This window comes from Brienomyrus brachyistius, chromosome 5 (genome assembly GCF_023856365.1).
Source record: "Brienomyrus brachyistius isolate T26 chromosome 5, BBRACH_0.4, whole genome shotgun sequence".
Classification (NCBI taxonomy): domain Eukaryota; kingdom Metazoa; phylum Chordata; class Actinopteri; order Osteoglossiformes; family Mormyridae; genus Brienomyrus; species Brienomyrus brachyistius.
Window position 1 is genome coordinate 35,590,944 of NC_064537.1, and position 14,329 is coordinate 35,605,272.

Genomic DNA, 14,329 nt, shown 5'->3' on the forward strand with positions numbered 1-14,329 from the left:
GCAGCCTTTCAGACAGAACACACTAAGGAATGTGTCTGTTTTATTCAAGCACAGTACAGAACCATATGTTTTTTTATTTTTCATTTTCCACTCTGTCCACCTTTATTCTCCACATTCAACCGTATTTCTTTGTTTAGGCCTGTAATTAGTCTGTTACACACATCTTGGGTCACTCTTGTTGGAGTTAGACTCCACCGAGTCCGTTGATGTGGAAAAGATGCACTCTGGAGGCGAAGGATGGTTGTAAGTCAGTTCTCTTTATTCCTTGTACAGATCGCGATCCGGGAGCCACACTCTCAGATGCACACACAGTACATACCCGAGGAATCTCAAACTCTGTTGTCTGTGTCTGGCTTATATAGCACGTCTGGGACGTCTGCTGGTCTTGTCATTTTCCACTCCCGTGACATACGTGACATACAACTCTATTTTGACATTTGCTTTTCATTAGGCCCAGTACATCAAGAGTAAGCATAATGTCACAATAACCCTGCAACACACACCTTCTGCTTTTTCTGCTACACCACAGTCTAGGGTGAGCCCCCCCTCCCCTGCCTGCCTGCAAGTTGGTTCCCATTTTTTAGTGTGACAAAGTTTAGCACAAAGCTTGGCCCCCTCACTCTCCTCTCCCAACATAACTCTTCCTTGGACACATTGCTGCTTTGTATCTGGCTTGGCCTCCTTGCAGATGAAGTATTTCATAATGTTCCAAACAAGCTTAAAATCTGTTTAATTTTCATATACCACACTGTCTCTCATTGCTTGACAATATCAATCTTATTACTTTGTTTAGGTCTGTAATTATTATACTGCACGCATCGTGGGTCCGCCTCATCTCCAAAAGGTGAAATAAAATACAAAATTCTAATTTCATCAATAAACTGACTAAAAACACATTTTGCTAGTTTTAGGCCATCTTTACCTCACAACAGAAACAATTTCTTAAATTTCACAGGCCATTTATTGCAGTGTAGTCAGTTTATTAATGAAATTGGAATTTTATCTAAATATAACAAAATTATACTTGCTTAGATTTTCATTTTTTTGTAGTGAAGTTAAGATACCTGAAATCAGGTGTTCTACCTGATTTCAGGTAAGTCACTTCAGCTTTCATAATCACTGCTCCCCCTGGTGGATGGATAAATCATTGCAAGTACTTTACACACAGAGAGGTAAGGGCCACTTGTTCATTACATCATAGTGGGGGATCTCATTACAGTCAAGGTCCCACCCAGAACCCAGCAGGGGCCAGCCAAGGACCAGCCAAGGTCCCATCATGGAAACTGGGGAAAATTCAAGCGGCTACATCTGTATATAGCAAGCTATGCGGTAGTGCAAATGTATAAGTAATTATGTTAATCATATTAATCATATGTTAACCATGTATTTGCAGTGATTCAATGACAATATGTCAATACGTTAATCATTAATCAAAGGACAACCAAGTATTTACAGTGATTCAATGTCATGTAATCAATATCTATATTCATATCTCAAGTAGGAGCCTAGCAGTCGAGACATGTTCTGGTAAACTGAGCTAGATGGGTGGATTTTACCTTGCCACCAAGGTAAACCAATAGAGCAGGAGAATTCAGGAGAATTCTCTAGGCTCTCCAGCTTAAGAAATGGAGTGAGTAGCTGGTGATTGTCTGCAGGTGCTTGGTCCCGCCCGTCTGGGCTTGACAGTACCCCCCACCCCCAACGGCCACCTCCTGGAGGCCGAGATGGGCGATGCGGACGGCCCTGCGGCCGGGGGTCTAAGATGTCCAACGCGGGTACCCACGAGCGTTCTTCAGGGCCAAACCCTTCTCGGTCCACCAGATATTGCAATTGTCCTGCTTGATGGCGGGAGTCCAGGAGGGCTCGCACCTGGTATACTTGGGATCCATCCTGCAGGGTACCGCTGCCTCAGTAGAGGGGTGTGTTGAGCTATAATGCACAGGCTTCAGGAGGGAAGCGTGGAACGTGGGATAGATGCGATAAACTTTAGGCAGTGACGTCCTTCAAGTGGAAGAGTGGTTTCAGGGAGTGGTTCTGGAAAGAATCGGGCCCCACGCGTTTGATGATCCTGAAAGGTCCAATAAAGCGGGCCAGCAACTTACGGCAGGATGGGAGTTTGAGGTTACGGGTCGAGAGCCATACCCGTTAGTCCACCCAATAGAGAGGAGTGGGGCATCGGTGCTTATCGGCCTGGATCTTCTGCTTTGAAGATCGTCTAGAGAGGGCGAGCTGGGTTCAATACCACATGTCTCGGGCTTCCTGAAACCACTCTTCCACACGAGGGACATCACTAGTTGAGGAGTCCCAGGGAAAGAGCTGTGGATGATATCCTAGCACACACTGGAATGGTGAAAGGTTACTGACCGGGTTTATTCGGATGTTGAGGGCATACTCAGCCCATAGAAGGTGGGTCGCCCATTCGGTGGGTCTATCCCTGCAAAGGAACCTCAACACTTTGGAGACCTCCTGGTTGGTCCTCTTCACCAAGCCGTTGGATTGGGGATGGTATGCTGACATGAAGCTCAGGGAGATGTTCAACTTGGTGCAGAAGATACAAAACACCTGTGAAGAGAACTGAGGCCCACGGTCAGATACTACATCTTCAGGAATACCGTAATACCAGAACACCCAGGTTAGTAGTAACTCAGCCAAGTCTGCTGCATTAGGAAGTTTAGGAAGAGCAATCAACTGACATATTTTGGAACAACGATCCACTATGGTGAGTATCACGGTATTGCCCTTTGAGAGGGGAAGATCAGTTATGAAGTCCAATGCTAAGTGTGACCAAGGATGTGAAGGGATAGGTAGCGGATATAGTAGTCCAGGAGGCGGTTGGTGTGAGGCCTTGAGTTGGGCACACTCAGGGCAGGAGGCCACATACCGTTCTACCTCCGTTCACCATCCAAGTCACCAATATTCTTGAGCCATCAACTGGTGGGTAGCGGCAACCCCTGGATGTCCTGAGCTGTGGGAAGTATGCACCCACCTGACCATGGCTGATCGATGTGGGGCTAGAACGTACAGTCGTCCAGGGGTGCAGCCAGAGGGTGGTGTTGAGCATTCGTTAGCAGCACGAAGGGTTTCCTCTAGCGACCAGGAGATGGTAGCCATGAAGTACGACGGGGCCAGGATGGGCGTGGTGCGTTCCACTGCCATCAGGGGGTCGTATTGCCGGCATAATGCATCAGCTTATGTTTTTTGATTCCAGAAGGTAACTATGAAGGCGAAGCGAGCAAAAAACATGGCCCAACGAGCCTGTCGCGGGTTCAGTCTTTTTGCATTCTTTACATATTCGAGGTTGCCTTTAACGGTAATAGCATTGAGGGCTCTGTAATCAATACATGGACGTAACCCTCCATCCTTCTTCACAAAGAAGAAGCCTGCTGTAATTGGGGACGTAGATGGATGGATGATACCTTGCTTTAAGCCTTCTTGAATGTAGTCCTCCATTGCCACCTCTTCAGTTATGGACAGGGGATAAAGCCGGCCTTTGGGAAGTGGCATCCCCTCTAGGAGATCAATGGCACAGTCACAATCCCGTTGAGGGGGAAGTTGAAAGGCGAGTAACTGAAGTTACTGAAGACATCTTGAAAGTCATTGTAGTCAGTACGGATAATGGAGAGATCCTCAGGTTTTGGACTTTCCACCATAGAGGCACTACTGGGTAAAGTAATACATCGAGAAAAACAGCGGGGTGACCATGCAGATAACTCAGCGGAGGGCCAGTGAAATTGTGGGTCAAGCTCCTGGAGCCAAGGAAGTCCTAATGTAACTGGACCCTTGGTTTTAGGTAGAACCAAGAAAGTTATAGTCTCCACATGACAAATACCCACACGTAGCATTACCGGGACTGTCCGATGGGTGATCTGGCCCCCTTGTAGAGGTGCACCACTAACCCCCAATATAGCAATGGATGATGAAAGAGCTTGTAGAAGTCTCTGTGTTAGGGCCATATCGATAAAGTTCCCGGCTGCCCCTGAGTCAATGAGAGCTCGCGTGCACAACCGGTCTACAGCAAACGTTACCAGAACCAGTATGGTGAGCTGGGTTTGGGAAACACCCAGAAAAGAAGAGAGGCCTACCTTAGTGGAGGGTTCCGGATGAGGGAGGAGAATAGGACAGGAATGGAGAGTGTGTCCAGACTCTCCACAGTAGAGGCATAGACCCTGTATGGTGCGTCGGCATCTCTCGGTGGTGGTGAGAGAAGAGCATCCAAGCAGCATAGGTGCTGGGAGTTCTTCCATGGCTGCAGGGGGCGTCGGAGGCTGGTGAGTCTGCCAACAGCGGCGCTCTCTAAGGCTGTTGTCCAAAGTGACAGACAAGCCAATGAAGTCCTCGAAAGACAGAGAGGCACCCCTGGACAGGAGTTCATCCTGTATATCTGGATTAAGGGCTCCCCGATAGAGAATCCGCAGGCAATCTTCCGACCAGCGCAGTCCTGTAGCGATGGGGCGGAATTTTTGAGAAAATTGCCCAAAAGCTGCTACTTATACAGGTTTTTGAAATTCATTTTTTTCCACAGTTGAATAGTTTATCCTTCTTTAGTGTAGGCAGTGGTAGAAATGCTGTTTCCTGTGGTTTGCAAGTGTGAAAATCCTGTTAAGAAAATGTTATTTTTATTATTTTTTATTATAGGTAAATAGCACACATTAACGTGCCTCGGTCAACAAGAACTCCATAGCAAAATAAATCTACATACAGATATGCATATTTTTGTTTAGTTTCCTATAAATCATGCTTATAATTTCTTATTAAAGAAGCCCCAACTGCACAACTGTGACCTGTGTGACATGAAGGTCAGGTAGAAGTTTTTTTTCCCTCCTTCTACTTGTTTCTGCAATCTATTGTTTTACATGTCTCAAAATGAATGGAAGCAAAATTGGATACCTGCTTAAAGTGAGTAAAGGCACCACAAAAGTGCTACAGTAATCTATAGTGTTCATTTTATCATTTCAGTTGAATGAAGTATGTTGGGATAAAATTTCTGAATTGACAATACGCTGTGCAGTAGTGTACTCAACGACGTTTAACAGGTGTAGGTAGAGATGTATTGTTCCTTGAGGGTGAGCTTCCCAACAGGGTCCTTGCCACCCCCAGTCCCACCCCGCTGGAAATGGTAAACATTAAAATATACCAATGAGGAGATTGGGCAAAGATTTGAGCTGAAAGCTATAATTTCTGAACGCCCCTGAACGCATCCCGACCCAGCAGTACCCTGTGCCTGCTGCTTACTGACACATCATTGACTAAAAGCTCTGGCATTGGCACACGGTCATCCATGATCCAAAACACACCCACGGTATTGATAACAGCAGGAGTTAAGCAGGTATTTATAACATATTACACTGTATTACCTTCCTATTGAGAGGTGGTCACACACTGGCAGTACATAAAAAATAGCAGCATGAAGGCGTTGTGCACTGTCTGCTACATGTCTCGTTTAAATTACCCATGAGCCCTGCTCCTGCTGATACGATCTGTCTTTTAGACAGCGTCTTTGTACGTATTTATGTTTTAGTGCACATGCAGAATTATAGTGTTGTTTTATTATTTTACCAAAGCTAGCCCTTGCTTGACGTCTGTGTGGTAAGTGTATATGTGGAGAACCAGTCATTAGTTTTCTGCTGCATATAAGCAGGCTATGCATGTCATATTAAAGCTTTGAATCAACTTCACTATACTGTAATGTGAGGGTTTAATTGGCTGCCTAGATTAATTAATTTAATGAATTTATTTTAATTTAGTAATAGATAGCTACCTGGAATAAAAAGAAAACTTTTGCAAATACCACCAGTGGAATGCAGGTCAGTTCTGGTGGTATTCATAAGTCTTGCTGTTTACAATTTAGATGCAGTTTTATTTGTTTGTTTATTTTTTGAGAAGTTGTCCTGTCTGTGTTCTGAGCTTTAAATTTACATGTGCACTGCTCTTGTTTGGTCATTGGTGCAATTTTATTTCATGTTTTAGTCTAGTTTTAGTCTGGGGTTAATCCAGTTTGAGTTCCTGTTTGCTCCTGGATTAGATTAAGCTTTGTCTTTTTATTTTTTTAATTGGATTTATTGAACAAGAACAGCACAAAAGACAATATTACATTCAAAAACAATGCAACCGTCGTTTTGTACAGAGGTTTTCTAGCCAGAGGCTAATTTGCAAACCTAGTCCTTGGTTGGACTTTTAAAAACAGACAATAGCAGCAACTATTGATTCACACAGACACGCACATACACACACTCAAGAAATGAATGAATGAATTAATATAACTAATATAAAACTTAAGTGTTCATATGTTTGTTTTTGTTTCAGCCATTTTTTCACTTGGGAGTTAAAGACCCTGACATTTGGTAACAGTTTTATTGCTGATGGTAACTTATTCCAAATCTGAGGTTTGACCAAATGATGTTTTGTATTTTGCTGGTTTACAGTCTCCATTAGCTGCTCCTCTTGTTGGGGCTCCTGTGCTGCTGGTTTTACAATCATTCTTCTCACCAACTCTGGGACAAGGTCACTGAGGCATTTAAATGTCAGTTGTATTAAAAAGAAGTGTATAAATTGTCAAAGCTTAGGAGATTGTACTTCTCCTATATTTTACAGCAGTGCCACTTCATCGGTTTTAAGCTGGCACCTTATCGTGCTGGAGGGGTTTGCATGTTCCAATGATCGTAGGAGCTATGTTGCCCGGGGCTTTATGCCCCTGGTAGGATCACCCAAGGAAAACAGGTCATGGGTGAGGAACCAGACGAAGTACGGCTCACAAGACCCCTAATGACGGACAACATTTTGAATCCGCAGTTTCCCTTGCCCGGACGCGGGTCACCGGGCCCCCCCCCCTGGAGCCAAGCCTGGGGGTGGGGTTCGATGGCGAGCGCCTGGTGGCCAGGCCTACACCCATTGGGCCTGATCGGGCATAGCCCGAACAAAACATGTGGGTTCCCCCTCCAATAGGCTCACCACCTATAGGAGAGGCCATAGGGGTCGGGTGCAATGTGAATTGGGCAGCAGCCAAAGGTGGGGACCTTGGTGGTCCGATCCTCGGCTACAGAAGCTAGCTCTAGGGACATACAATGTCACCTCTCTGATGGGGAAGGACCCTGAGCTGGTGCGCCAGGTTGTGAAATTCTAGCTAGATATAGTTGGGCTGACCTCGACGCACGGCTTGGGCTCTGGAACCAGTCTCCTTGATGGGGGTTGGACCCTTTTCCACTCTGGAGTTGCGCCGAGCAGGGGTGGGCATACTTATTGACCCCTGGCTGGGCCCCTGTACATTGGGGTTTACTGCAGTGGACAAGAGGGTAGCCTCCCTTCACTTTCGGGTGGGGGGACGGGTCCTGACTGTTGTTTGTGCATATGCGCCAAACAGCAGTTCAGAATACCCACCCTTTTTGGAGTCCTTGGAAGGGGTGATGGAGAGCGCTCCTCCTGGAGACTCTCTTGTTCTGCTGGGGGACTTCAATGCTCACGTGGGAAATGACACGACACCTGGAGTGGCGTGATCGGGAGGAACGGCCCCCCCGATTTGAACCCAAGCGATGCTTTATTATTGGACTTCTGTGCTCGTCATGGATTGTCCATAATGAACACCATGTTCAAGCATAAGGGTGTCCATATGTGCACTTGGCACCAGAACACCCTAGGCCACAGTTCGATGATCGACTTTGTAGTCATGTCGTCGGACTTGTGGCCGCATGTCTTGGGCACTGGGTGAAGAGAGGGGCGGAGCTGTCAACTAATCACCTGGTGGTGGGTTGGCTCCACTGGTGGAGGAGGAAGCCGGCAAGGCCTGGTATAGTGAGGGTCTGCTGGGAACGTCTGGCGGAATCCCCTGTCAAGAGGAGTTTCAACTCCTACCTCCGGCAGAACTTCTACCATATCCCGGGGGAGGCGGGGGACATTGAGTCCGAATGGGCCATGTTCTGTGCTTCCATTGTGGAGGCAGCAGATCGGAGCTGTGGCCGTAAGGTGGTTGGTGCCTGTCACGGCAGCAATCCCCAAACCCGCTGGTGGACATCGGTGGTCAGGGATGCCGTCAAGCTGAAGAAGGAGTCCTATCAGGCCTTTTTAGCCTGTGGGACTCTGGAGGCAGCTGATAGGTACCGGCGGGCCAAGCGGGATGCGGCTTCGGCAGTTGCTGAGGCAAAAACTCGGGTGTGGGAGGAGTTTGGCGAGGCCATGGAAAACGACTTCCAGACGGCTTCGAAGAGATTCTGGTCCACCATCCGGCGGCTCAGGGCGGGAAAGTGGTGCAACATCAACACTGTTTATGGTGAGGATGGTGCGCTGCTGACCTCAACTCGGGACATTTTGGGTCGGTGGAAGGAATACTTTGAAGACCTCCTCAATCCCACCGACACGCCTTCCGATATGGAAGCAGAGTGTGGGGACATGGGGGTATCTTCACCTATCTCTGGGGTGGAGGTGGCTGAAGTAGATGAAAAGCTCCTCGGCGGCTGAGCCCCAGGGGTGGATGAGATTCGCCCGGAGTTCCTCAAGGCTCTGGATGTTGAGGGGCTGTCTTGGTTGACACGCATCTGTGGCATCGTGTGGACATCAGGGGCAGTGCCTCTGGACTGGCAGACCTCAGCCTCCCTGGTAAGGTCTATTCGGGGGTTCTGGAGAGGAGGGTCTGCCGGATTGTCAAACCTCGGATTCAGGAGGAACAGTGTGGTTTTCACCCTGGCTGTGGAACAATGGACCAGCTCTATACTCTCCGCAGGGTTTTGGAGGGTTCATGGGAGTTTGTCCAACCAGTCTACATGTGTTTTGTGGACTTGGAGAAGGCATTCGACCGTGTCCCTCGGGGGGTCAAATCCATCTAGTTCACCCTGTCAGAATGCTGTCAGGTCCTCATATCTGTGGGGACTCTCTCCATATTGACCCTGTGACCAACCAAATCCTCTCTGGGTCCTGGAGGAAGGAGAAAGCCCTTGAGGTAATGAGAGTCACGGGAAAACTATTATGTCAGGTGTGCAGTACAGTGTAGTGGTTTATGTATATATTTCACCTAAATACTCCGAGGTTCTGGATGAAGGTGCACAAATGTTGTTGCATCCTGGTGCTGTAAGTCTTCCGTCCTTTGTGACAGATCTGGGAGTATTCTTCAGGCCAGAAGATATGTGAAATCCCCAAAGACCCCCACGGACAGAGCAGAGTGAGCATCCATCTGCACACACAGAAACAGTGGCATCTTGTGTCACATGGCAGCATTCTGACATCGAAGAGACATTATTAAACATCAAACACTAGACCACACTAGAAACAACAGGTCCATAAAGGATTAAAATAAAAGCAAATCGGTGATGATGAAGTTACAGGGGCAGGAACTACACATTCAAGGAGGCACAGTGAAAACAATATCACAATACACTACTGGGGATCCAAAACCACACGCAGAGAACAAACACACACTAAAAGAACCACATAATCAACAATGTCCGACAAAGGAAGAGGGCATGGAAGGCGATTATACACATGATGAGGTTCCAACATGGGACAGGTGAGGGTCATTTACAATTAATCAAACACTACCAGGTGCACGTAACAAGGATTACAAAGCATCACTTCAGAAATAAATACAGAGAGAACACTAAGAACAAAAGCACAAAACCGGATCCAGTACAGATAAACAAACACAAGAGATAACTGACACAGGGGTATACCAAACTGAATTTGGGAGAAGAAAATACAAAAAAATCAATATAATTGAGAACCCATGATGGTAGGGATATGTGGTTCTCAGCTGCATGCTCGGCCCATTCAGCCATGCAGTGGCCCAGGATGTAGGGGAAACATTTGGGACTGGAAGATACTAAACACATAAAATGACAGGATGGACAGGAACTGATCCGGATATTTTTCAAGTGAACTGTTTGTGGTACACATCAATCTTGATGTCCTCAGAGACAAATGCACAAGTCAGTTTAAATGAACAAATTTACACGTCATATTTTGTCAGTATGTATGTTATGTTTAATCTTACTGCATCTGGCCAATGTTAAACGTATTTATGTAATCACATATAATTGATTATACATCAGTGGATTCCGATTTAATCACAAAGATCTTCAAGTGACATAGGTTCAGTGACTTTTTGCAAAAACACAATACTGATAATTCAATCCATATCACCTAGACAAGGTGAAGGTTGTTCAACTTTTAACTGCCTGTTATTTTTTTCTGGCAGGTAGATATAAATTTTGAGATATTTTAATGCTGTGCTAGAAAAAATGCTAATCAGTTAATCAGTTCCAGTCTCTACCGCGATAAATGAATTTCCATGACGTAGGATTCTTAATTTATAAATCAGATATTTTCATAGTTAGAGCATAGAAAACCTGTTTACAACCTTCTAAATACGATTTTTAACATTATTAGACATGAAATAACACCCATAAGTCACCATTACTGTTATGATTGCTGGACATGGAAGCAGGAACGGGGAGACGAGGAATCAGGATCGAAGGGCTTATTTGGAATCACTCCAAATGCAGGACACAGGACCATGTAACATCAAAACGTCAGTGACAGAGCTGGGGTTACAAACTCTGATGTGACTTAAATACACCGGAGGAATCAAACTGACAGGAAACAGCTGGTCACAATCGGAGTTGCACACGTGGTTAATTAAGGGCAGTTCAGACCAGGCTCTGGCACTGGTCATACAGGGACCGAACTGCCCTTAATTGGCCGTGGCACACAAGAGGATCCTACAGGCAGGTCATAATAATTACACTCGTATTACCCAATATATTAGACAAAATAAGAAAAAATAAGACATATTAGACGTTACAAATATATTATTATTATTATTGTGACGCCCGCTCCGTCCGCTCCTCGTGTGTGCCACGCCCCCTAATTACCCACATGTGATTCCCCGATTGTACCCAGCTGTGTCTAGTTAATTTGCTCAGTCCTGTGTATTTCAGTCCGTGTCTTACCTGAGTCCATTGTCTGTCATTGATGTCAGTCGATGTTCGTGCCCTCGTCTTCTATAATAAATCCCGTTCGTCCCGAATCCTGCCTGCCTGCTTCTTGCTTCCCCGTTTGCCCGCACGATCACCGCTCTGCCCGCGATCGCCCGTGACAGAATGACAGACCAAAACAAAGCAGCTTACATCTCCGAGGAGGAGTACTTCCGCCTCGGAGAGCGAGTGGTTTCTTGGAGATCCCAACCCGGGATCAAGGAGGATCCTCCCACGTGGAGCTTCGTCCGCCGGTGTATGGAGACCCTCGAAGAGCTAGCCCTCGACCTGGATGCCCGCTTGGCCGAGGAGCTGCGCGAGGGTCTCCATCAAATTGCTCAGCTCCGGACCGAGCGCTCTGTCGCTCCCAGCGAGCGGGGGCCCGTCCTTTTGACGTCCGTGTTTGCGGACGTAGCTCCACCTCCCGCCGCCGCCAAGAGCTGGAGGAAGAGAAGGAGGGGACCAACGATCGCCCCGACGATCGCCTTGAGGGCATGTGCCCTCATCCCGGCGGCCCTCCCAGAGGAGGATCGGGAGAGCTCCCCGATCACCCGGATGACCCCCAGCTCTGCTAAGCTGCCTCCCCAGGCAGCCTCTCCTGTCCGGAGAGCACCGGTCCCGACTACGCCGTCGGAGCCTCCATTACTGCCGGCGGACCCCGCTCCCGTGCGGCCGCCGCCACCCGCGGACCCCGCTCCCGTGTGGCCGCCGCCTTCGCCTGCGCAGCCACCGCCTGCAGCAGCCCGAGAGGCGCCCCCTCCGCCTGCAGCAGCCCCAGAGGCGCCCCCTCCACGTGCTGCCCTAGTTCCGTTCACCTTAGTCCCCGAGGTGGTCCCAACAGACTCCGTCTTGGATCCTCCCTCTTCGGAGGTGGAGGAGCTTGAATGGGACCCCTCGGGGACCGTGCTTGTGACTTTTTCGCCCTCGCCCCCAACCTGGGGTCAGACTGTCTATGTCCCGTAAGGGGAGGGGACACAGACGTAGGACCGGGGTCCCTCCCGCCCGGCCCCCTGGCTCGTCCTCGCTCGCCGGTGCTACGGCTGGGTCGGCGCCTGCGGGTCCTGGTCCGCCTGGTCACCCTTCGCCTGCTGGTCCCCCTCCGACGCCTCACCCCCCTGCTTCTGTCCCTCGTCCGGCATCTCGTCGGGTCCCTGCGGGCCCCCCCACGGCGGCTCCTCGGTTGCCTGTGAGGCCTCTACCTCCGGCCCGTCCCTGGACGTCGCCGCCTACGGCGGCTCCCCCCTCCTCCGGGCCTTCACCGAGGGCCCCTCCTGCTTCCTCGTCCCCTTCCCCGGTGGCCCCTACTGCTCCCTCCTCGGCCCCTGCCTCGGTCCCTCGCCCGGTCTCCTCTGCCCCTCCGAGGTCCCCTCCAGCTCCGACATCCCGGCTGCCTGCGGCCCCTCCGGCTGCCTCCTGTCGCCCGTACGGGCTCCCTCGGCCGACCCTTCATTCCCCCGCCTTTTTTCCCTTCACTCCTGACTCCTTCCCTCCCTGCTTCCCCTTTCTTTGTCCCTCGTTCTGTCGCTCCTCGTGTTCCTCCTTCTCTCCCTGGGTTCCCTCTGTTCACTCCCGGTCCTTTTGTCCCGCCTGTTCCCTCCGTATCCCCGTTTCTGGTCTGTCTGTCCGCCTTTCCTGTCCTCTGTGGTGTCCTGTCGTGGCTCCTGCCCCTTTGTCGGTTTTGCCTGTCTGTCTTGTTCCCTGTTCCGTGTTGAATTTTTTTGCTCTTGTCTTTCAGGTCTTGCTTCCCCGGTCTCATCCCGTCCGTCGCCTCCTCCGGGGCGCGCCCGGTGCAGCGCGCCTTTGGGGGGGGGTTCTGTGACGCCCGCTCCGTCTGCTCCTCGTGTGTGCCACGCCCCCTAATTACCCACGTGTGATTCCCCGATTGTACCCAGCTGTGTCTAGTTAATTTGCTCAGTCCTGTGTATTTCAGTCCGTGTCTTACCTGAGTCCATTGTCTGTCATTGATGTCAGTCGATGTTCGTGCCCTCGTCTTCTATAATAAACCCTGTTCGTCCCGAATCCTGCCTGCCTGCTTCTTGCTTCCCCGCTTGCCCGCACGATCGCCGCTCTGCCCGCGATCGCCCGTGACAATTATTATTATTATTATTGTCATGCCCGGCTCGTACGCTCGTGTGTGCCACGCCCCCTGATTACCCACGTGTGCTTCCCGCATGTGTAGTCCCGCATGATCGTCCCCAGCTGTCTCCGACTATTTTGATCAGTCTTGTCCATTTAAGTCCTAGTCTTGCTTGTATCCCTTGTCCATCATTGTGGTTTGGTGATGTTTGTTGGTTTTAGATGTTCCCTGTTCCCAGTTTCCGCAATAAACCCCGTAGTTTGCCCTGATTTCCGCCTGTATGCTTGTTCCTTGCATGCCTGCCCGCACGATCACCGCTAGGTTCCACGGAGATTGTGACAATAATTATTATTATTATTATTATTATTATTATTGGGGGCAGCATGGTGGTGCAGTGGTTAGCACTGTTGCCTCACACCTCTGGGACCTGGGTTCGAGTCTCCGCCTGGGTCACATGTGTGTGGAGTTTGCATGTCGTCGTGGGGTTTCCTCCGGGTACTCCGGTTTCCCCCCACAGTCCAAAAACATGCTGAGGCTAATTGGAGTTGCTAAATTGCCCGTAGGTGTGCCTGTGAGAGTGAATGGTGTGTGAGTGTGCCCTGCGATGGGCTGGCCCCCCATCCAGGGTTGTTCCCTGCCTCGTGCCTATTGATTCCGGGATAGGCTCCGGACCCCCTGTGACCAAGTAGGATAAGCGGTTTGGAAAATGGATGGATGGATGGATGGAACCAGTACTGGCACAATACTGGCTATAGTTACTGGCACAGCTTCAGTGCGCAGAAGGCACCTCTGCTCCGAATTGGTACGTGAACAGGCATTTTTTTCAGGCAGTTGCATTATGTAACACATAATGTTTGAGTGCGAGAAGCTGTGCAGCTGGAACAGCAGCGAGCCATGTGACACAGGGAGGGGAGGGAAAATAATGTTTTTATGAGATTTTTTCAGAATGAGTAACAAATGGGTTGAATAAACAGGAAGAAACCTGCCTCCTTATTCTCTACCCTCCCATGTAGGTCCATGACCACCCCCCACACGGAACCTATATTAATGAACCTTAACAGTTTTTTTTGCAAATTAATCATATACATACTATGAGTTTGATCCATATTGAAGTTCAATAAATTAATACCTTAAGTCATTTTAAACAGAAGAAATTGTATTGTGTGCCAACTTGAAAACTTATGAGGATCCCAACAGAAGTTAGACTTAGACTGTAATATACATTAAGTCAGTGGTTCTCAAACTCGGTCCTCGGCCCCCACTGCTTGCGCCACACTAGTAAGAAGACTATTCCATA